The sequence below is a fragment of the Dermacentor andersoni genome, chromosome 7, assembly GCF_023375885.2.
Source record: "Dermacentor andersoni chromosome 7, qqDerAnde1_hic_scaffold, whole genome shotgun sequence".
Taxonomy (NCBI): Eukaryota; Metazoa; Arthropoda; class Arachnida; order Ixodida; family Ixodidae; genus Dermacentor; species Dermacentor andersoni.
In genome coordinates this window covers 63,668-85,004 of record NC_092820.1, presented here as the reverse complement: position 1 = coordinate 85,004, position 21,337 = coordinate 63,668, and positions in this window count along the sequence as shown.

Below are 21,337 nucleotides of genomic sequence, written 5' to 3'. Positions count from 1 at the left end.
ATCTTGTGGTTTTTCCGAAAACAACGTCCGCGTCTACCAAAAGATGCATGTGCAAGCTTAAAACGCGTTTTGGCATAAATCGATGAGCGGGTGCTAAAAAGAGCAGCATCGGCATGCTTAGCACGTCGTTTGGTAGAAATCCACGTGCGCGTTCTGCCAAAAGCACCATTTGCATGCATCTCTTGTGGTTTTGCAGAAAACAACGTCCGCGTCTAACAAAAGATGCATGTGCATGCTTAACAAGCGTTTTGCCACAAATCCGTGCGTGGGTGCTAAAAAGAGCAGTATCGGCATGCGTAGCACGTCGTTTGGTAGAAATCCACGTGCACGTTCTGCAAAAGCACCATTTGCATGCATATCTTGTGGTTTTGCAGAAAACAACGTCCGCGTCTACCAAAAGATGCATATCCATGCTTAAAACGCGTTTTGGCACAAATCCATGCACGGGTGCTAAAAAGAGCAGCATCGGCATGCCTAGCACGTCGTTTGGTAGAAATCCACGTGCGCGTTCTGCCAAAAGAACTATTTGCATGCATATCTTGTGGTTTTGCAGAAAACAACGTCCGCGTCTAGTAAAAGATGCATGTGCATGCTTAACAAACGTTCTGGCACAAATCCATGCGCGGGTGCTAAAAAGAGCAGCATCGGCGTGCTTAGCACGTCGTTTCGAAGAAATGCACGTGCGCGTTCTGCCAAAAGCACCATTTGCATGCATATCTTGTGGTTTTTCAGAAAACAACGTGCGCGTCTACCAAAAGATGCATGTGCATGCTTAAAACGCGTTTTGGCACAAATCCATGCGCGGGTGCTAAAAAGAGCAGCATCGGCATGCTTAGCACGTCGTTTGGTTGAAATCCACGTGCGCGTTCTGCCAAAAGCACCATTTGTATGCATATATTGTGGTTTTGGAGAAAACAACGTCCGCGTCTACCAAAAGATGCATGTGCATGCCTAAAACGCGTTTTGGCACAAATCCATGCGCGGGTGCTAAAAAGAGCAGCACCGGCATGCTTAGCACGTCGTTTGGTAGAAATCCACGTGCGCGTTCTGCCAAAAGCACCATTTGCACGCATATCTTGTGGTTTTGCAGAAAACAACGTCCGCGTCTACCAAAATATGCATGTGCATGCTTAAAACGCGTTTTTGCACAAATCCGTGCGCGGGTGCTAAAAAAGCAGTATCGGCATGCTTAGCAAGTCGTTTGGTAGAAATCCACGTGCGCGTTCTGCCAAAAGCACCATTTGCATGCATATCTTGTGGTTTTGCAGAAAACAACGTCCGCGTCTACCAAAAGATGCATGTGCATGCTTAACAAGCGTTTTGGCACAAATCCATGTGCGGGTGCTAGAAAGAGCAGCATCGGCATGCTTAGCACGTCGTTTGGTAGAAATCCACGTGCGCGTTCTGCCAAAAGCACCATTTGCATGCATGTCTTGTGGTTTTGGAGAAAACAACATCCGCGTCTACCAAAAGATGCATGTGAATGCTTAAAACGCGTTGTCGCACAAGTCCGTGCGCGGGTGCTAAAAAGAGCAGCATCGGCGTGCTTAGCACGTCGTTTCGTAGAAATGCACGTGCGCGTTCTGTCAAAAGTTCCATTTGCATGCATATCTTGTGGTTTTGCAGAAAACAACGTCCGCGTCTACCAAAAGATGCGTGTGCATGCTTAAAAAGCGTTTTGGCACAAATCCATGCGCGGGTGCTAAAAAGAGCAGCATCGGCATGCTTTGAACGTCGTTTGGTAGAAATCCACGTGCGCGTTCTGCCAAAAGCACCATTTGCGTGCATATCTTGTGGTTTTGCAGAAAACAACGTCCGCGTCTACCAAATGATGCATGTGCATGCTTAAAACGCGTTTTGGCACAAATCCGTGCGCGGGTGCTAAAAGTGCAGCATCGGCATGCTTAGCACGTCGTTTGGTAGAAATCCACGTGCGCGTTCTGCCAAAAGCACCATTTGCATGCATATCTTGTGGTGTTGCAGATAACAACGTCCGCGTCTACCAAAAGATGCATGTGCAAGCTTAAGAAGCGTTTTGGCACAAATCCGTGCGCGGGTGATAAAAAGAGCAGCATCGGCATGCTTAGCACGTCGTTTGGTATAAATCCACATGCGCGTTCTGACAAAAGCACCATTTGCATGCATATCTTGTGGTTTTTCCGAAAACAACGTCCGCGTCTACCAAAAGATGCATGTGCAAGCTTAAAACGCGTTTTGGCATAAATCGATGAGCGGGTGCTAAAAAGAGCAGCATCGGCATGCTTAGCACGTCGTTTGGTAGAAATCCACGTGCGCGTTCTGCCAAAAGCACCATTTGCATGCATCTCTTGTGGTTTTGCAGAAAACAACGTCCGCGTCTAACAAAAGATGCATGTGCATGCTTAACAAGCGTTTTGCCACAAATCCGTGCGTGGGTGCTAAAAAGAGCAGTATCGGCATGCGTAGCACGTCGTTTGGTAGAAATCCACGTGCACGTTCTGCAAAAGCACCATTTGCATGCATATCTTGTGGTTTTGCAGAAAACAACGTCCGCGTCTACCAAAAGATGCATGTCCATGCTTAAAACGCGTTTTGGCACAAATTCATGCACGGGTGCTAAAAAGAGCAGCATCGGCATGCCTAGCACGTCGTTTGGTAGAAATCCACGTGCGCGTTCTGCCAAAAGAACTATTTGCATGCATATCTTGTGGTTTTGCAGAAAACAACGTCCGCGTCTAGTAAAAGATGCATGTGCATGCTTAACAAACGTTCTGGCACAAATCCGTGCGCGGGTGCTAAAAAGAGCAGCATCGGCGTGCTTAGCACGTCGTTTCGAAGAAATGCACGTGCGCGTTCTGCCAAAAGCACCATTTGCATGCATATCTTGTGGTTTTTCAGAAAACAACGTGCGCGTCTACCAAAAGATGCATGTGCATGCTTAAAACGCGTTTTGGCACAAATCCATGCGTGGGTGCTAAAATGAGCAGCATCGGCATGCTTAGCACGTCGTTTGGTTGAAATCCACGTGCGCGTTCTGCCAAAAGCACCATTTGTATGCATATATTGTGGTTTTGGAGAAAACAACGTCCGCGTCTACCAAAAGATGCATGTGCATGCTTAAAACGCGTTTTGGCACAAATCCATGCGCGGGTGCTAAAAAGAGCAGCACCGGCATGCTTAGCACGTCGTTTGGTAGAAATCCACGTGCGCGTTCTGCCAAAAGCACCATTTGCACGCATATCTTGTGGTTTTGCAGAAAACAACGTCCGCGTCTACCAAAATATGCATGTGCATGCTTAAAACGCGTTTTTGCACAAATCCGTCCGCGGGTGCTAAAAAAGCAGTATCGGCATGCTTAGCAAGTCGTTTGGTAGAAATCCACGTGCGCGTTCTGCCAAAAGCACCATTTGCATGCATATCTTGTGGTTTTGCAGAAAACAACGTCCGCGTCTACCAAAAGATGCATGTGCATGCTTAACAAGCGTTTTGGCACAAATCCATGTGCGGGTGCTAGAAAGAGCAGCATCGGCATGCTTAGCACGTCGTTTGGTAGAAATCCACGTGCGCGTTCTGCCAAAAGCACCATTTGCATGCATGTCTTGTGGTTTTGGAGAAAACAACATCCGCGTCTACCAAAAGATGCATGTGAATGCTTAAAACGCGTTGTCGCACAAGTCCGTGCGCGGGTGCTAAAAAGAGCAGCATCGGCGTGCTTAGCACGTCGTTTCGTAGAAATGCACGTGCGCGTTCTGCCAAAACCACCATTTGCATGCATATCTGGTGGTTTTTCAGAAAACAACGTCGGCGTCTACCAAAAGATGCATGTGCATGCTTAACAAGCGTTTTGGCACAAATCCATGTGCGGGTGCTTAAAAGAGCAGCATCGGCATGCTTAGCACGTCGTTTGGTAGAAATCCACTTGCGCGTTCTGCCAAAAGCACCATTTGCATGCATATCTTGTGGTTTTGCAGAAAACAACGTCCGCGTCTACCAAAAGATGCATTTGCATGCTTAACAAGCGTTTTGGCACAAATCCATGTGCGGGTGCTAGAAAGAGCAGCATCGGCATGCTTAGCACGTCGTTTGGTAGAAATCCACGTGCGCGTTCTGCCAAAAGCACCATTTGCATGCATGTCTTGTGGTTTTGGAGAAAACAACATCCGCGTCTACCAAAAGATGCATGTGAATGCTTAAAACGCGTTGTCGCACAAGTCCGTGCGCGGGTGCTAAAAAGAGCAGCATCGGCATGCTTAGCACGTCGTTTGGTAGAAATCCACGTGCGCGTTTTGCCAAAAGCACCATTTGCATGCATATCCTGTGGTTTTGCAGAAAACAACGTCCGCGTCTACCAAAAGATGCATGTGCATGCTTAACAAGCGTTTTGGCACAAATCCGTGAGCGGGTGCTAAAAAGAGCAGCATCGGCATGCTTAGCACGTCGTTTGGTAAAAATGCACGTGCGCGTTCTGCCAAAAGCACCATTTGCATGCATATGTTGTGGTTTTTCAGAAAACAACGTCCGCGTCTACCAAGAGATGCATGTGCATGCTTAAAACGCGTTTTGGCACAAATCCATGCGCGGGCGCTAAAAAGAGCAGCATCGGCATGTTTAGCACGTCGTTTGGTTGAAATCCACGTGCGCGTTCTGCCAAAAGCACCATTTGCATGCATATCTTGTGGTTTTGCAGGAAACAACGTCCGCGTCTACCAAAAGATGCATGTGCAAGCTTAAAACGCGTTTTGGCACAAATCCATGCGCGTGTGCTAAAAAGAGCAGCATCGGCATGCTTAGCACGTCGTTTGGTAGAAATCCACGTTCGCGTTCTGCCAAAAGCACCATTTGCATGCATATCTTGCGGTTTTGCAGAAAACAACGTCCGCGTCTACCAAAAGATGCATGTGCATGCTTAAAACGCGTTTTGGCACAAATCCATGCGCGGGTGCTAAAAAGAGCAGCACCGGCATGCTTAGCACGTCGTTTGGTAGAAATCCATGTGCGCGTTCTGCCAAAAGCACCATTTGCACGCATATCTTGTGGTTTTGCAGAAAACAACGTCCGCGTCTACCAAATGATGCATGTGCATGCTTAAAACGCGTTTTGGCACAAATCCGTGCGCGGGTGCTAAAAAGTGCAGCATCGGCATGCTTAGCACGTCGTTTGGTAGAAATCCACGTGCGCGTTCTGCCAAAAGCACCATTTGCATGCATATCTTGTGGTTTTGGAGAAAACAACGTCCGCGTCTACCAAAAGATGCACGTCCATGCTTAAAACGCGTTTTAGCACAAATCCATGCGCGGGTGCTAAAAAGAGCAGCATCGGCATGCTTAGCACGTCGTTTGGTAGAAATCCACGTGCGCGTTCTGCCAAAAGCACCATTTGCATGCATATCTTGTGGTTTTGCAGAAAACAACGTCCGCGTCTACCAAAAGATGCAGGTGCATGCTTAACAAGCGTTTTGGCACAAATCCATGTGCGGGTGCTTAAAAGAGCAGCATCGGCATGCTTAGCACGTCGTTTGGTAGAAATCCACGTGCGCGTTCTGCCAAAAGCACCATTTGCATGCATATCTTGTAGTCTTGCAGAAAACAACATCCGCGTCTACCAAAAGATGCATGTGAATGCTTAAAACGCGTCTTCGCACAAATCCGTGCGCGGGTGCTAAAAAGAGCAGCATCGGCATGCTTAGCACGTCGTTTGGTAGAAATCCACGTGCGCGTTCCGACAAAAACACCATTTGCATGCATATCTTGTGGTTTTGCAGAAAACAACGTCCGCGTCTACAAAAAGATGCGTGTGCATGCTTAACAAGCGTTTTGCCACAAATCCATGTGCGGGTGCTAGAAAGAGCAGCATCGGCATGCTTAGCACGTCGTTTGGTAGAAATCCACGTGCGCGTTCTGCCAAAAGCACCATTTGCATGCATGTCTTGTGGTTTTGGAGAAAACAACATCCGCGTCTACCAAAAGATGCATGTGAATGCTTAAAACGCGTTGTCGCACAAGTCCGTGCGCGGGTGCTAAAAAGAGCAGCATCGGCGTGCTTAGCACGTCGTTTCGTAGAAATGCACGTGCGCGTTCTGTCAAAAGTTCCATTTGCATGCATATCTTGTGGTTTTGCAGAAAACAACGTCCGCGTCTACCAAAAGATGCGTGTGCATGCTTAAAAAGCGTTTTGGCACAAATCCATGCGCGGGTGCTAAAAAGAGCAGCATCGGCATGCTTTGAACGTCGTTTGGTAGAAATCCACGTGCGCGTTCTGCCAAAAGCACCATTTGCGTGCATATCTTGTAGTTTTGCAGAAAACAACGTCCGCGTCTACCAAATGATGCATGTGCATGCTTAAAACGCGTTTTGGCACAAATCCGTGCGCGGGTGCTAAAAGTGCAGCATCGGCATGCTTAGCACGTCGTTTGGTAGAAATCCACGTGCGCGTTCTGCCAAAAGCACCATTTGCATGCATATCTTGTGGTGTTGCAGATAACAACGTCCGCGTCTACCAAAAGATGCATGTGCAAGCTTAAGAAGCGTTTTGGCACAAATCCGTGCGCGGGTGATAAAAAGAGCAGCATCGGCATGCTTAGCACGTCGTTTGGTATAAATCCACATGCGCGTTCTGACAAAAGCACCATTTGCATGCATATCTTGTGGTTTTTCCGAAAACAACGTCCGCGTCTACCAAAAGATGCATGTGCAAGCTTAAAACGCGTTTTGGCATAAATCGATGAGCGGGTGCTAAAAAGAGCAGCATCGGCATGCTTAGCACGTCGTTTGGTAGAAATCCACGTGCGCGTTCTGCCAAAAGCACCATTTGCATGCATCTCTTGTGGTTTTGCAGAAAACAACGTCCGCGTCTAACAAAAGATGCATGTGCATGCTTAACAAGCGTTTTGCCACAAATCCGTGCGTGGGTGCTAAAAAGAGCAGTATCGGCATGCGTAGCACGTCGTTTGGTAGAAATCCACGTGCACGTTCTGCAAAAGCACCATTTGCATGCATATCTTGTGGTTTTGCAGAAAACAACGTCCGCGTCTACCAAAAGATGCATGTCCATGCTTAAAGCGCGTTTTGGCACAAATTCATGCACGGGTGCTAAAAAGAGCAGCATCGGCATGCCTAGCACGTCGTTTGGTAGAAATCCACGTGCGCGTTCTGCCAAAAGAACTATTTGCATGCATATCTTGTGGTTTTGCAGAAAACAACGTCCGCGTCTAGTAAAAGATGCATGTGCATGCTTAACAAACGTTCTGGCACAAATCCGTGCGCGGGTGCTAAAAAGAGCAGCATCGGCGTGCTTAGCACGTCGTTTCGATGAAATGCACGTGCGCGTTCTGCCAAAAGCACCATTTGCATGCATATCTTGTGGTTTTTCAGAAAACAACGTGCGCGTCTACCAAAAGATGCATGTGCATGCTTAAAACGCGTTTTGGCACAAATCCATGCGTGGGTGCTAAAATGAGCAGCATCGGCATGCTTAGCACGTCGTTTGGTTGAAATCCACGTGCGCGTTCTGCCAAAAGCACCATTTGTATGCATATATTGTGGTTTTGGAGAAAACAACGTCCGCGTCTACCAAAAGATGCATGTGCATGCTTAAAACGCGTTTTGGCACAAATCCATGCGCGGGTGCTAAAAAGAGCAGCACCGGCATGCTTAGCACGTCGTTTGGTAGAAATCCACGTGCGCGTTCTGCCAAAAGCACCATTTGCACGCATATCTTGTGGTTTTGCAGAAAACAACGTCCGCGTCTACCAAAATATGCATGTGCATGCTTAAAACGCGTTTTTGCACAAATCCGTGCGCGGGTGCTAAAAAAGCAGTATCGGCATGCTTAGCAAGTCGTTTGGTAGAAATCCACGTGCGCGTTCTGCCAAAAGCACCATTTGCATGCATATCTTGTGGTTTTGCAGAAAACAACGTCCGCGTCTACCAAAAGATGCATGTGCATGCTTAACAAGCGTTTTGGCACAAATCCATGTGCGGGTGCTAGAAAGAGCAGCATCGGCATGCTTAGCACGTCGTTTGGTAGAAATCCACGTGCGCGTTCTGCCAAAAGCACCATTTGCATGCATGTCTTGTGGTTTTGGAGAAAACAACATCCGCGTCTACCAAAAGATGCATGTGAATGCTTAAAACGCGTTGTCGCACAAGTCCGTGCGCGGGTGCTAAAAAGAGCAGCATCGGCGTGCTTAGCACGTCGTTTCGTAGAAATGCACGTGCGCGTTCTGCCAAAACCACCATTTGCATGCATATCTGGTGGTTTTTCAGAAAACAACGTCCGCGTCTACCAAAAGATGCATGTGCATGCTTAACAAGCGTTTTGGCACAAATCCATGTGCGGGTGCTTAAAAGAGCAGCATCGGCATGCTTAGCACGTCGTTTGGTAGAAATCCACTTGCGCGTTCTGCCAAAAGCACCATTTGCATGCATATCTTGTGGTTTTGCAGAAAACAACGTCCGCGTCTACCAAAAGATGCATGTGCATGCTTAACAAGCGTTTTGGCACAAATCCATGTGCGGGTGCTAGAAAGAGCAGCATCGGCATGCTTAGCACGTCGTTTGGTAGAAATCCACGTGCGCGTTCTGCCAAAAGCACCATTTGCATGCATGTCTTGTGGTTTTGGAGAAAACAACATCCGCGTCTACCAAAAGATGCATGTGAATGCTTAAAACGCGTTGTCGCACAAGTCCGTGCGCGGGTGCTAAAAAGAGCAGCATCGGCATGCTTAGCACGTCGTTTGGTAGAAATCCACGTGCGCGTTTTGCCAAAAGCACCATTTGCATGCATATCCTGTGGTTTTGCAGAAAACAACGTCCGCGTCTACCAAAAGATGCATGTGCATGCTTAACAAGCGTTTTGGCACAAATCCGTGAGCGGGTGCTAAAAAGAGCAGCATCGGCATGCTTAGCACGTCGTTTGGTAAAAATGCACGTGCGCGTTCTGCCAAAAGCACCATTTGCATGCATATGTTGTGGTTTTTCAGAAAACAACGTCCGCGTCTACCAAGAGATGCATGTGCATGCTTAAAACGCGTTTTGGCACAAATCCATGCGCGGGCGCTAAAAAGAGCAGCATCGGCATGTTTAGCACGTCGTTTGGTTGAAATCCACGTGCGCGTTCTGCCAAAAGCACCATTTGCATGCATATCTTGTGGTTTTGCAGGAAACAACGTCCGCGTCTACCAAAAGATGCATGTGCAAGCTTAAAACGCGTTTTGGCACAAATCCATGCGCGTGTGCTAAAAAGAGCAGCATCGGCATGCTTAACGTCGTTTGGTAGAAATCCACGTTCGCGTTCTGCCAAAAGCACCATTTGCATGCATATCTTGCGGTTTTGCAGAAAACAACGTCCGCGTCTACCAAAAGATGCATGTGCATGCTTAAAACGCGTTTTGGCACAAATCCATGCGCGGGTGCTAAAAAGAGCAGCACCGGCATGCTTAGCACGTCGTTTGGTAGAAATCCACGTGCGCGTTCTGCCAAAAGCACCATTTGCACGCATATCTTGTGGTTTTGCAGAAAACAACGTCCGTGTCTACCAAATGATGCATGTGCATGCTTAAAACGCGTTTTGGCACAAATCCGTGCGCGGGTGCTAAAAAGTGCAGCATCGGCATGCTTAGCACGTCGTTTGGTAGAAATCCACGTGCGCGTTCTGCCAAAAGCACCATTTGCATGCATATCTTGTGGTTTTGGAGAAAACAACGTCCGCGTCTACCAAAAGATGCACGTCCATGCTTAAAACGCGTTTTAGCACAAATCCATGCGCGGGTGCTAAAAAGAGCAGCATCGGCATGCTTAGCACGTCGTTTGGTAGAAATCCACGTGCGCGTTCTGCCAAAAGCACCATTTGCATGCATATCTTGTGGTTTTGCAGAAAACAACGTCCGCGTCTACCAAAAGATGCAGGTGCATGCTTAACAAGCGTTTTGGCACAAATCCATGTGCGGGTGCTTAAAAGAGCAGCATCGGCATGCTTAGCACGTCGTTTGGTAGAAATCCACGTGCGCGTTCTGCCAAAAGCACCATTTGCATGCATATCTTGTAGTCTTGCAGAAAACAACATCCGCGTCTACCAAAAGATGCATGTGAATGCTTAAAACGCGTCTTCGCACAAATCCGTGCGCGGGTGCTAAAAAGAGCAGCATCGGCATGCTTAGCACGTCGTTTGGTAGAAATCCACGTGCGCGTTCCGACAAAAACACCATTTGCATGCATATCTTGTGGTTTTGCAGAAAACAACGTCCGCGTCTACAAAAAGATGCGTGTGCATGCTTAACAAGCGTTTTGCCACAAATCCGCGCGTGGGTGCTAAAAAGAGCAGTATCGGCATGCTTAGCACGTCGTTTGGTAGAAATCCACGTGCACGTTCTGCAAAAGCACCATTTGCATGCACATCTTGTGGTTTTGCAGAAAACAACGTCCGCGTCTACCAAAAGATGCATGTCCATGCTTAAAACGCGTTTTGGCACAAATCCATGCACGGGTGCTAAAAAGAGCAGCATCGGCATGCTTAGCACGTCGTTTGGTAGAAATCCACGTGCGCGTTCTGCCAAAAGAACTATTTGCATGCATATCTTGTGGTTTTGCAGAAAACAACGTCCGCGTCTAGTAAAAGATGCATGTGCATGCTTAACAAACGTTTTGGCACAAATCCGTGCGCGGGTGCTAAAAAGAGCAGCATCGGCATGCTTAGCACGTCGTTTGGTAGAAATCCACGTGCGCGTTCTGCCAAAAGCACGATTTGCATGCATATCTTGTTCTTTTGCTGAAAACAACGTCCGCGTCTAGCAAAAGATGCGTGTGCATGCTTAACAAGGGGTTTGGCACAAATCCATGTGCGGGTGCTAAAAAGAGCAGCATCGGCGTGCTTAGCACGTCGTTTGGTAGAAATGCACGTGCGCGTTCTGCCAAAAGCACCATTTGCATGCATATGTTGTGGTTTTTCAGAAAACAACCTCCGCGTCTACCAAAAGATGCATGTGCATGCTTAAAACGCGTTTTGGCACAAATCCATGCGCGGGTGCTAAAAAGAGCAGCATCGGCATGCTTAGCACGTCGTTTGGTTGAAATCCACGTGCGCGTTCTGCCAAAAGCACCATTTGTATGCATGTCTTGTGGTTTTGGAGAAAACAACATCCGCGTCTACCAAAAGATGCATGTGAATGCTTAAAACGCGTTGTCGCACAAGTCCGTGCGCGGGTGCTAAAAAGAGCAGCATCGGCGTGCTTAGCACGTCGTTTCGTAGAAATGCACGTGCGCGTTCTGCCAAAACCACCATTTGCATGCATATCTGGTGGTTTTTCAGAAAACAACGTCCGCGTCTACCAAAAGATGCATGTGCATGCTTAACAAGCGTTTTGGCACAAATCCATGTGCGGGTGCTTAAAAGAGCAGCATCGGCATGCTTAGCACGTCGTTTGGTAGAAATCCACTTGCGCGTTCTGCCAAAAGCACCATTTGCATGCATATCTTGTGGTTTTGCAGAAAACAACGTCCGCGTCTACCAAAAGATGCATGTGCATGCTTAACAAGCGTTTTGGCACAAATCCATGTGCGGGTGCTAGAAAGAGCAGCATCGGCATGCTTAGCACGTCGTTTGGTAGAAATCCACGTGCGCGTTCTGCCAAAAGCACCATTTGCATGCATGTCTTGTGGTTTTGGAAAAAACAACATCCGCGTCTACCAAAAGATGCATGTGAATGCTTAAAACGCGTTGTCGCACAAGTCCGTGCGCGGGTGCTAAAAAGAGCAGCATCGGCATGCTTAGCACGTCGTTTGGTAGAAATCCACTTGCGCGTTTTGCCAAAAGCACCATTTGCATGCATATCCTGTGGTTTTGCAGAAAACAACGTCCGCGTCTACCAAAAGATGCATGTGCATGCTTAACAAGCGTTTTGGCACAAATCCGTGAGCGGGTGCTAAAAAGAGCAGCATCGGCATGCTTAGCACGTCGTTTGGTAAAAATGCACGTGCGCGTTCTGCCAAAAGCACCATTTGCATGCATATGTTGTGGTTTTTCAGAAAACAACGTCCGCGTCTACCAAGAGATGCATGTGCATGCTTAAAACGCGTTTTGGCACAAATCCATGCGCGGGCGCTAAAAAGAGCAGCATCGGCATGTTTAGCACGTCGTTTGGTTGAAATCCACGTGCGCGTTCTGCCAAAAGCACCATTTGCATGCATATCTTGTGGTTTTGCAGGAAACAACGTCCGCGTCTACCAAAAGATGCATGTGCAAGCTTAAAACGCGTTTTGGCACAAATCCATGCGCGTGTGCTAAAAAGAGCAGCATCGGCATGCTTAGCACGTCGTTTGGTAGAAATCCACGTTCGCGTTCTGCCAAAAGCACCATTTGCATGCATATCTTGCGGTTTTGCAGAAAACAACGTCCGCGTCTACCAAAAGATGCATGTGCATGCTTAAAACGCGTTTTGGCACAAATCCATGCGCGGGTGCTAAAAAGAGCAGCACCGGCATGCTTAGCACGTCGTTTGGTAGAAATCCACGTGCGCGTTCTGCCAAAAGCACCATTTGCACGCATATCTTGTGGTTTTGCAGAAAACAACGTCCGCGTCTACCAAATGATGCATGTGCATGCTTAAAACGCGTTTTGGCACAAATCCGTGCGCGGGTGCTAAAAAGTGCAGCATCGGCATGCTTAGCACGTCGTTTGGTAGAAATCCACGTGCGCGTTCTGCCAAAAGCACCATTTGCATGCATATCTTGTGGTTTTGGAGAAAACAACGTCCGCGTCTACCAAAAGATGCACGTCCATGCTTAAAACGCGTTTTAGCACAAATCCATGCGCGGGTGCTAAAAAGAGCAGCATCGGCATGCTTAGCACGTCGTTTGGTAGAAATCCACGTGCGCGTTCTGCCAAAAGCACCATTTGCATGCATATCTTGTGGTTTTGCAGAAAACAACGTCCGCGTCTACCAAAAGATGCAGGTGCATGCTTAACAAGCGTTTTGGCACAAATCCATGTGCGGGTGCTTAAAAGAGCAGCATCGGCATGCTTAGCACGTCGTTTGGTAGAAATCCACGTGCGCGTTCTGCCAAAAGCACCATTTGCATGCATATCTTGTAGTCTTGCAGAAAACAACATCCGCGTCTACCAAAAGATGCATGTGAATGCTTAAAACGCGTCTTCGCACAAATCCGTGCGCGGGTGCTAAAAAGAGCAGCATCGGCATGCTTAGCACGTCGTTTGGTAGAAATCCACGTGCGCGTTCCGACAAAAACACCATTTGCATGCATATCTTGTGGTTTTGCAGAAAACAACGTCCGCGTCTACAAAAAGATGCGTGTGCATGCTTAACAAGCGTTTTGCCACAAATCCGCGCGTGGGTGCTAAAAAGAGCAGTATCGGCATGCTTAGCACGTCGTTTGGTAGAAATCCACGTGCACGTTCTGCAAAAGCACCATTTGCATGCACATCTTGTGGTTTTGCAGAAAACAACGTCCGCGTCTACCAAAAGATGCATGTCCATGCATAAAACGCGTTTTGGCACAAATCCATGCACGGGTGCTAAAAAGAGCAGCATCGGCATGCTTAGCACGTCGTTTGGTAGAAATCCACGTGCGCGTTCTGCCAAAAGAACTATTTGCATGCATATCTTGTGGTTTTGCAGAAAACAACGTCCGCGTCTAGTAAAAGATGCATGTGCATGCTTAACAAACGTTTTGGCACAAATCCGTGCGCGGGTGCTAAAAAGAGCAGCATCGGCATGCTTAGCACGTCGTTTGGTAGAAATCCACGTGCGCGTTCTGCCAAAAGCACGATTTGCATGCATATCTTGTTGTTTTGCAGAAAACAACGTCCGCGTCTAGCAAAAGATGCGTGTGCATGCTTAACAAGGGGTTTGGCACAAATCCATGTGCGGGTGCTAAAAAGAGCAGCATCGGCGTGCTTAGCACGTCGTTTGGTAGAAATGCACGTGCGCGGTCTGCCAAAAGCACCATTTGCATGCATATGTTGTGGTTTTTCAGAAAACAACCTCCGCGTCTACCAAAAGATGCATGTGGATGCTTAAAACGCGTTTTGGCACAAATCCATGCGCGGGTGCTAAAAAGAGCAGCATCGGCATGCTTAGCACGTCGTTTGGTTGAAATCCACGTGCGCGTTCTGCCAAAAGCACCATTTGTATGCATATCTTGTGGTTTTGGAGAAAACAACGTCCGCGTCTACCAAAAGATGCATGTGCATGCTTAAAACGCGTTTTGGCACAAATCCATGCGCGGGTGCTAAAAAGAGCAGCATCGGCATGCTTAGCACGTCGTTTGGTAGAAATCCACATGCGCGTTCTGCCAAAAGCACCACTTGCACGCATATCTTGTGGTTTTGCAGAAAACAACGTCCGCGTCTACCAAAATATGCATGTGCATGCTTAAAACGCGTTTTTGCACAAATACGTGCGCGGGTGCATACAAAGCAGTATCGGCATGCTTAGCAAGTCGTTTGGTAGAAATCCACGTGCGCGTTCTGCCAAAAGCACCATTTGCATGCATATCTTCTGGTTTTGCAGAAAACAACGTCCGCGTCTACCAAAAGATGCATGTGCATGCTTAACAAGCGTTTTGGCACAAATCCGTGCGCGTGTGCTAAAAAGAGCAGCATCGGCATGCTTAGCACGTCGTTTGGTAGAAATCCACGTGCGCGGTCTGTCAAAAGCTCCATTTGCATGCATATCTTGTGGTTTTGCAGAAAACAACGTCCGCGTCTACCAAAAGATGCGTGTGCATGCTTAAAAAGCGTTTTGGCACAAATCCATGCGCGGGTGCTAAAAAGAGCAGCATCGGCATGCTTTGAACGTCGTTTGGTAGAAATCCACGTGCGCGTTCTGCCAAAAGCACCATTTGCGTGCATATCTTGTGGTTTTGCAGAAAACAACGTCCGCGTCTACCAAATGATGCATGTGCATGCTTAAAACGCGTTTTGGCACAAATCCGTGCGCGGGTGCTAAAAAGTGCAGCATCGGCATGCTTAGCACGTCGTTTGGTAGAAATCCACGTGCGCGTTCTGCCAAAAGCACCATTTGCATGCATATCTTGTGGTGTTGCAGAAAACAACGTCCGCGTCTACCAAAAGATGCATGTGCAAGCTTAAGAAGCGTTTTGGCACAAATCCGTGCGCGGGTGATAAAAAGAGCAGCATCGGCATGCTTAGCACGTCGTTTGGTATAAATCCACATGCGCGTTCTGACAAAAGCACCATTTGCATGCATATCTTGTGGTTTTTCCGAAAACAACGTCCGCGTCTACCAAAAGATGCATGTGCAAGCTTAAAACGCGTTTTGGCATAAATCAATGAGCGGGTGCTAAAAAGAGCAGCATCGGCATGCTTAGCACGTCGTTTGGTAGAAATCCACGTGCGCGTTCTGCCAAAAGCACCATTTGCATGCATCTCTTGTGGTTTTGCAGAAAACAACGTCCGCGTCTAACAAAAGATGCATGTGCATGCTTAACAAGCGTTTTGCCACAAATCCGTGCGTGGGTGCTAAAAAGAGCAGTATCGGCATGCGTAGCACGTTGTTTGGTAGAAATCCACGTGCACGTTCTGCAAAAGCACCATTTGCATGCATATCTTGTGGTTTTGCAGAAAACAACGTCCGCGTCTACCAAAAGATGCATGTCCATGCTTAAAACGCGTTTTGGCACAAATCCATGCACGGGTGCTAAAAAGAGCAGCATCGGCATGCTTAGCACGTCGTTTGATAGAAATCCACGTGCGCGTTCTGCCAAAAGAACTATTTGCATGCATATCTTGTGGTTTTGCAGAAAACAACGTCCGCGTCTAGTAAAAGATGCATGTGCATGCTTAACAAACGTTTTGGCACAAATCCGTGCGCGGGTGCTAAAAAGAGCAGCATCGGCATGCTTAGCACGTCGTTTGGTAGAAATCCACCTGCGCGTTCTGCCAAAAGCACTATTTGCATGCATATCTTGTGGTTTTGCCGAAAACAACGTCCGCGTCTAGCAAAAGATGCGTGTGCATGCTTAACAAGGGGTTTGGCACAAATCCATGTGCGGGTGCTAAAAAGAGCAGCATCGGCGTGCTGAGCACGTCGTTTGGTAGAAATGCGCGTGCGCGTTCTGCCAAAAGCACCATTTGCATGCATATCTTGTGGTTTTTCAGAAAACAACGTCCGCGTCTAGTAAAAGATGCATGTGCATGCTTAACAAACGTTCTGGCACAAATCCGTGCGCGGGTGCTAAAAAGAGCAGCATCGGCATGCTTAGCACGTCGTTTGGTAGAAATCCACGTGCGCGTTCTGCCAAAAGCACTATTTGCATGCATATCTTGTGGTTTTTCAGAAAAGAAAGTCCGCTTCTAGCAAAAGATGCGTGTGCATGCTTAACAAGGGGTTTGGCACAAATCCATGTGCGGGTGCTAAAAAGAGCAGCATCGGCGTGCTTAGCACGTCGTTTGGTAGAAATGCACGTGCGCGTTCTGCCAAAAGCACCATTTGCATGCATATCTTGTGGTTTTTCAGAAAACAACGTCCGCGTCTACCAAAAGATGCATGTGCATGCTTAAAACGCGTTTTGGCACAAATCCATGCGCGGGTGCTAAAAAGAGCAGCATCGGCATGCTTAGCACGTCGTTTGGTAGAAATCCACGTGCGCGTTCTGCCAAAAGCACCATTTGCATGCATATCTTCTGGTTTTTCAGAAAACAACGTCCGCGTCTACCAAAAGATGCATGTGCATGATTAACAAGCGTTTTGGCACAAATCCGTGCGCGGGTGCTAAAAAGAGCAGCATCGGCATGCTTAGCACGTCGTTTGGTAGAAATCCACGTGCGCGTTCTGCCAAAAGCACCATTTGCATGCATATCTTGTGGTTTTGCAGAAAACAACGTCCGCGTCTACCAAATGATGCATGTGCATGCTTAAAACGCGTTTTGGTACAAATCCGTGCGCGGGTGCTAAAAGTGCAGCATCGGCATGCTTAGCACGTCGTTTGGTAGAAATCCACGTGCGCGTTCTGCCAAAAGCACCATTTGCATGCATATCTTGTGGTGTTGCAGAAAACAACGTCCGCGTCTAGCAAAAGATGCGTGTGCATGCTTAACAAGGGGTTTGGCACAAATCCATGTGCGGGTGCTAAAAAGAGCAGCATCGGCGTGCTTAGCACGTCGTTTGGTAGAAATGCACGTGCGCGTTCTGCCAAACGCACCATTTGCATGCATATCTTGTGGTTTTTCAGAAAACAACGTCCGCGTCTACCAAAAGATGCATGTGCATGCTTAAAACGCGTTTTTCACAAATCCATGCGCGGGTGCTAAAAAGAGCAGCATCGGCATGCTTAGCACGTCGTTTGGTTGAAATCCACGTGCGCGTTCTGCCAAAAGCTCCATTTGTATGCATATCTTGTGGTTTTGGAGAAAACAACGTCCGCGTCTATCAAAAGATGCATGTGCATGCTTAAAACGCGTTTTGGCACAAATCCATGCGTGGGTGCTAAAAAGAGCAGCATCGGCATGCTTAGCACGTCATTTGGTAGAAATCCACGTGCGCGTTCTGCCAAAAGCACCATTTGCACGCATATCTTGTGGTTTTGCAGAAAACAACGTCCGCGTCTACCAAAATATGCATGTGCATGCTTAAAACGCATTTTTGCACAAATCCGTGCGCGGGTGCTAAAAAAGCAGTATCGGCATGCTTAGCAAGTCGTTTGGTAGAAATCCACGTGCGCGTTCTGCCAAAAGCACCATTTGCATGCATATCTTCTGGTTTTGCAGAAAAGAACGTCCGCGTCTACCAAAAGATGCATGTGCATGTTTAACAAGCGTTTTGGCACAAATCCGTGCGCGGGTGCTAAAAAGAGCAGCATCGGCATGCTTAGCACGTCGTTTGGTAGAAATCCACGTGCGCGTTCTGCCAAAAGCACCATTTGCATGCATATCTTGTGGTTTTGCAGAAAACAACGTCCGCGTCTACCAAATGATGCATGTGCATGCTTAAAACGCGTTTTGGCACAAATCCGTGCGCGGGGGCTAAAAAGTGCAGCATCGGCATGCTTAGCACGTCGTTTGGTAGAAATCCACGTGCGCGTTCTGCCAAAAGCACCATTTGCATGCATATCTTGTGGTGTTGCAGAAAACAACGTCCGCGTCTACCAAAAGACGCATGTGCAAGCTTAAGAAGCGTTTTGGCACAAATCCGTGCGCGGGTGATAAAAACAGCAGCATCGGCATGCTTAGCACGTCGTTTGGTATAAATCCACATGCGTGTTCTGACAAAAGCACCATTTGCACGCATATCTTGTGGTTTTGCAGAAAACATTGTCCGCGTCTACCAAAATATGCATGTGCATGCTTAAAACGCATTTTTGCACAAATCCGTGCGCGGGTGCTAAAAAAGCAGTATCGGCATGCTTAGCAAGTCGTTTGGTAGAAATCCACGTGCGCGTTCTGCCAAAAGCACCATTTGCATGCATATCTTCTGGTTTTGCAGAAAACAACGTCCGCGTCTACCAAAAGATGCATGTGCATGCTTAACAAGCGTTTTGGCACAAATCCGTGCGCGGGTGCTAAAAAGAGCAGCATCGGCATGCTTAGCACGTCGTTTGGTAGAAATCCACGTGCGCGTTCTGCCAAAAGCACCATTTGCATGCATATCTTGTGGTTTTGCAGAAAACAACGTCCGCGTCTACAAATGATGTATGTGCATGCTTAAAACGCGTTTTGGCACAAATCCGTGCGCGGGTGCTAAAAAGTGCAGCATCGGCATGCTTAGCACGTCGTTTGGTAGAAATCCACGTGCGCGTTCTGCCAAAAGCACCATTTGCATGCATATCTTGTGGTGTTGCAGAAAACAACGTCCGCGTCTACCAAAAGATGCATGTGCAAGCTTAAGAAGCGTTTTGGCACAAATCCGTGCGCGGGTGATAAAAAGAGCAGCATCGGCATGCTTAGCACGTCGTTTGGTATAAATCCACTGCGCGTTCTGACAAAAGCACCATTTGCATGCATATCTTGTGGTTTTTCCGAAAACAACGTCCGCGTCTACCAAAAGATGCATGTGCAAGCTTAAAACGCGTTTTGGCACAAATCGATGCGCGGGTGCTAAAAAGAGCAGCATCGGCATGCTTAGCACGTCGTTTGGTAGAAATCCACGTGCGCGTTCTGCCAAAAGCACCATTTGCACGCATATCTTGTGGTTTTGCAGAAAACAACGTCCGCGTCTACCAAAATATGCATGTGCATGCTTAACAAGCGTTTTGGCACAAATCCGTGCGCGGGTGCTAAAAAGAGCAGCATCGGCATGCTTAGCACGTCGTTTGGTAGAAATCCACGTGCGCGGTCTGTCAAAAGATCCATTTGCATGCATATCTTGTGGTTTTGCAGAAAACAACGTCCGCGTCTACCAAAAGATGCGTGTGCATGCTTAAAAAGCGTTTTGGCACAAATCCATGCGCGGGTGCTAAAAAGAGCAGCATCGGCATGCTTTGAACGTCGTTTGGTAGAAATCCACGTGCGCGTTCTGCCAAAAGCACCATTTGCATGCATATCTTGTGGTTTTGCAGAAAACAACATCCGCGTCTACCAAAAGATGCATGTGCATGCTTAAAACGCGTTTTGGCACAAATCCGTGCGCGGGTGCTATAAAGTGCAGCATCGGCATGCTTAGCACGTCGTTTGGTAGAAATCCACGTGCCCGTTCTGCCAAAAGCACTATTTGCATGCATATCTTGTCGTTTTGCAGAAAACAACGTCCGCGTCTACCAAATGATGCATGTGCATGCTTAAAACGCGTTTTGGCACAAATCCGTGTGCGGGTGCTAAAAAGTGCAGCATCGGCATGCTTAGCACGTCGTTTGGTAGAAATCCACGTGCGCGTTGTGCCAAAAGCACCATTTGCATGCATATCTTGTGGTTTTGCAGAAAACAACGTCCGCGTCTACCAAAAGATGCATGTCCATGCTTAAAACGCGTTTTGGCACAAATCCATGCACGGGTGCTAAAAAGAGCAGCATCGGCATGCTTAGCACGTCGTTTGGTAGAAATCCACGTGCGCGTTCTGCCAAAAGAACTATTTGCATGCATATCTTGTGGTTTTGCAGAAAACAACGTCCGCGTCTAGTAAAAGATGCATGTGCATGCTTAACAAACGTTTTGGCACAAATCCGTGCGCGGGTGCTAAAAAGAGCAGCATCGGCATGCTTAGCACGTCGTTTGGTAGAAATCCACCTGCGCGTTCTGCCAAAAGCACTATTTGCATGCATATCTTGTGGTTTTGCCGAAAACAACGTCCGCGTCTAGCAAAAGATGCGTGTGCATGCTTAACAAGGGGTTTGGCACAAATCCATGTGCGGGTGCTAAAAAGAGCAGCATCGGCGTGCTGAGCACGTCGTTTGGTAGAAATGCGCGTGCGCGTTCTGCCAAAAGCACCATTTGCATGCATATCTTGTGGTTTTTCAGAAAACAACGTCCGCGTCTAGTAAAAGATGCATGTGCATGCTTAACAAACGTTCTGGCACAAATCCGTGCGCGGGTGCTAAAAAGAACAGCATCGGCATGCTTAGCACGTCGTTTGGTAGAAATCCACGTGCGCGTTCTGCCAAAAGCACTATTTGCATGCATATCTTGTGGTTTTTCAGAAAAGAAAGTCCGCGTCTAGCAAAAGATGCGTGTGCATGCTTAACAAGGGGTTTGGCACAAATCCATGTGCGGGTGCTAAAAAGAGCAGCATCGGCGTGCTTAGCACGTCGTTTGGTAGAAATGCACGTGCGCGTTCTGCCAAAAGCACCATTTGCATGCATATCTTGTGGTTTTTCAGAAAACAACGTCCGCGTCTACCAAAATATGCATGTGCATGCTTAAAACGCGTTTTGGCACAAATCCATGCGCGGGTGCTAAAAAGAGCAGCATCGGCATGCTTAGCACGTCGTTTGGTAGAAATCCACGTGCGCGTTCTGCCAAAAGCACCATTTGCATGCATATCTTCTGGTTTTTCAGAAAACAACGTCCGCGTCTACCAAAAGATGCATGTGCATGATTAACAAGCGTTTTGGCACAAATGCGTGCGCGGGTGCTAAAAAGAGCAGCATCGGCATGCTTAGCACGTCGTTTGGTAGAAATCCACGTGCGCGTTCTGCCAAAAGCACCATTTGCATGCATATCTTGTGGTTTTGCAGAAAACAACGTCCGCGTCTACCAAATGATGCATGTGCATGCTTAAAACGCGTTTTGGTACAAATCCGTGCGCGGGTGCTAAAAAGTGCAGCATCGGCATGCTTAGCACGTCGTTTGGTAGAAATCCACGTGCGCGTTCTGCCAAAAGCACCATTTGCATGCATATCTTGTGGTGTTGCAGAAAACAACGTCCGCGTCTAGCAAAAGATGCGTGTGCATG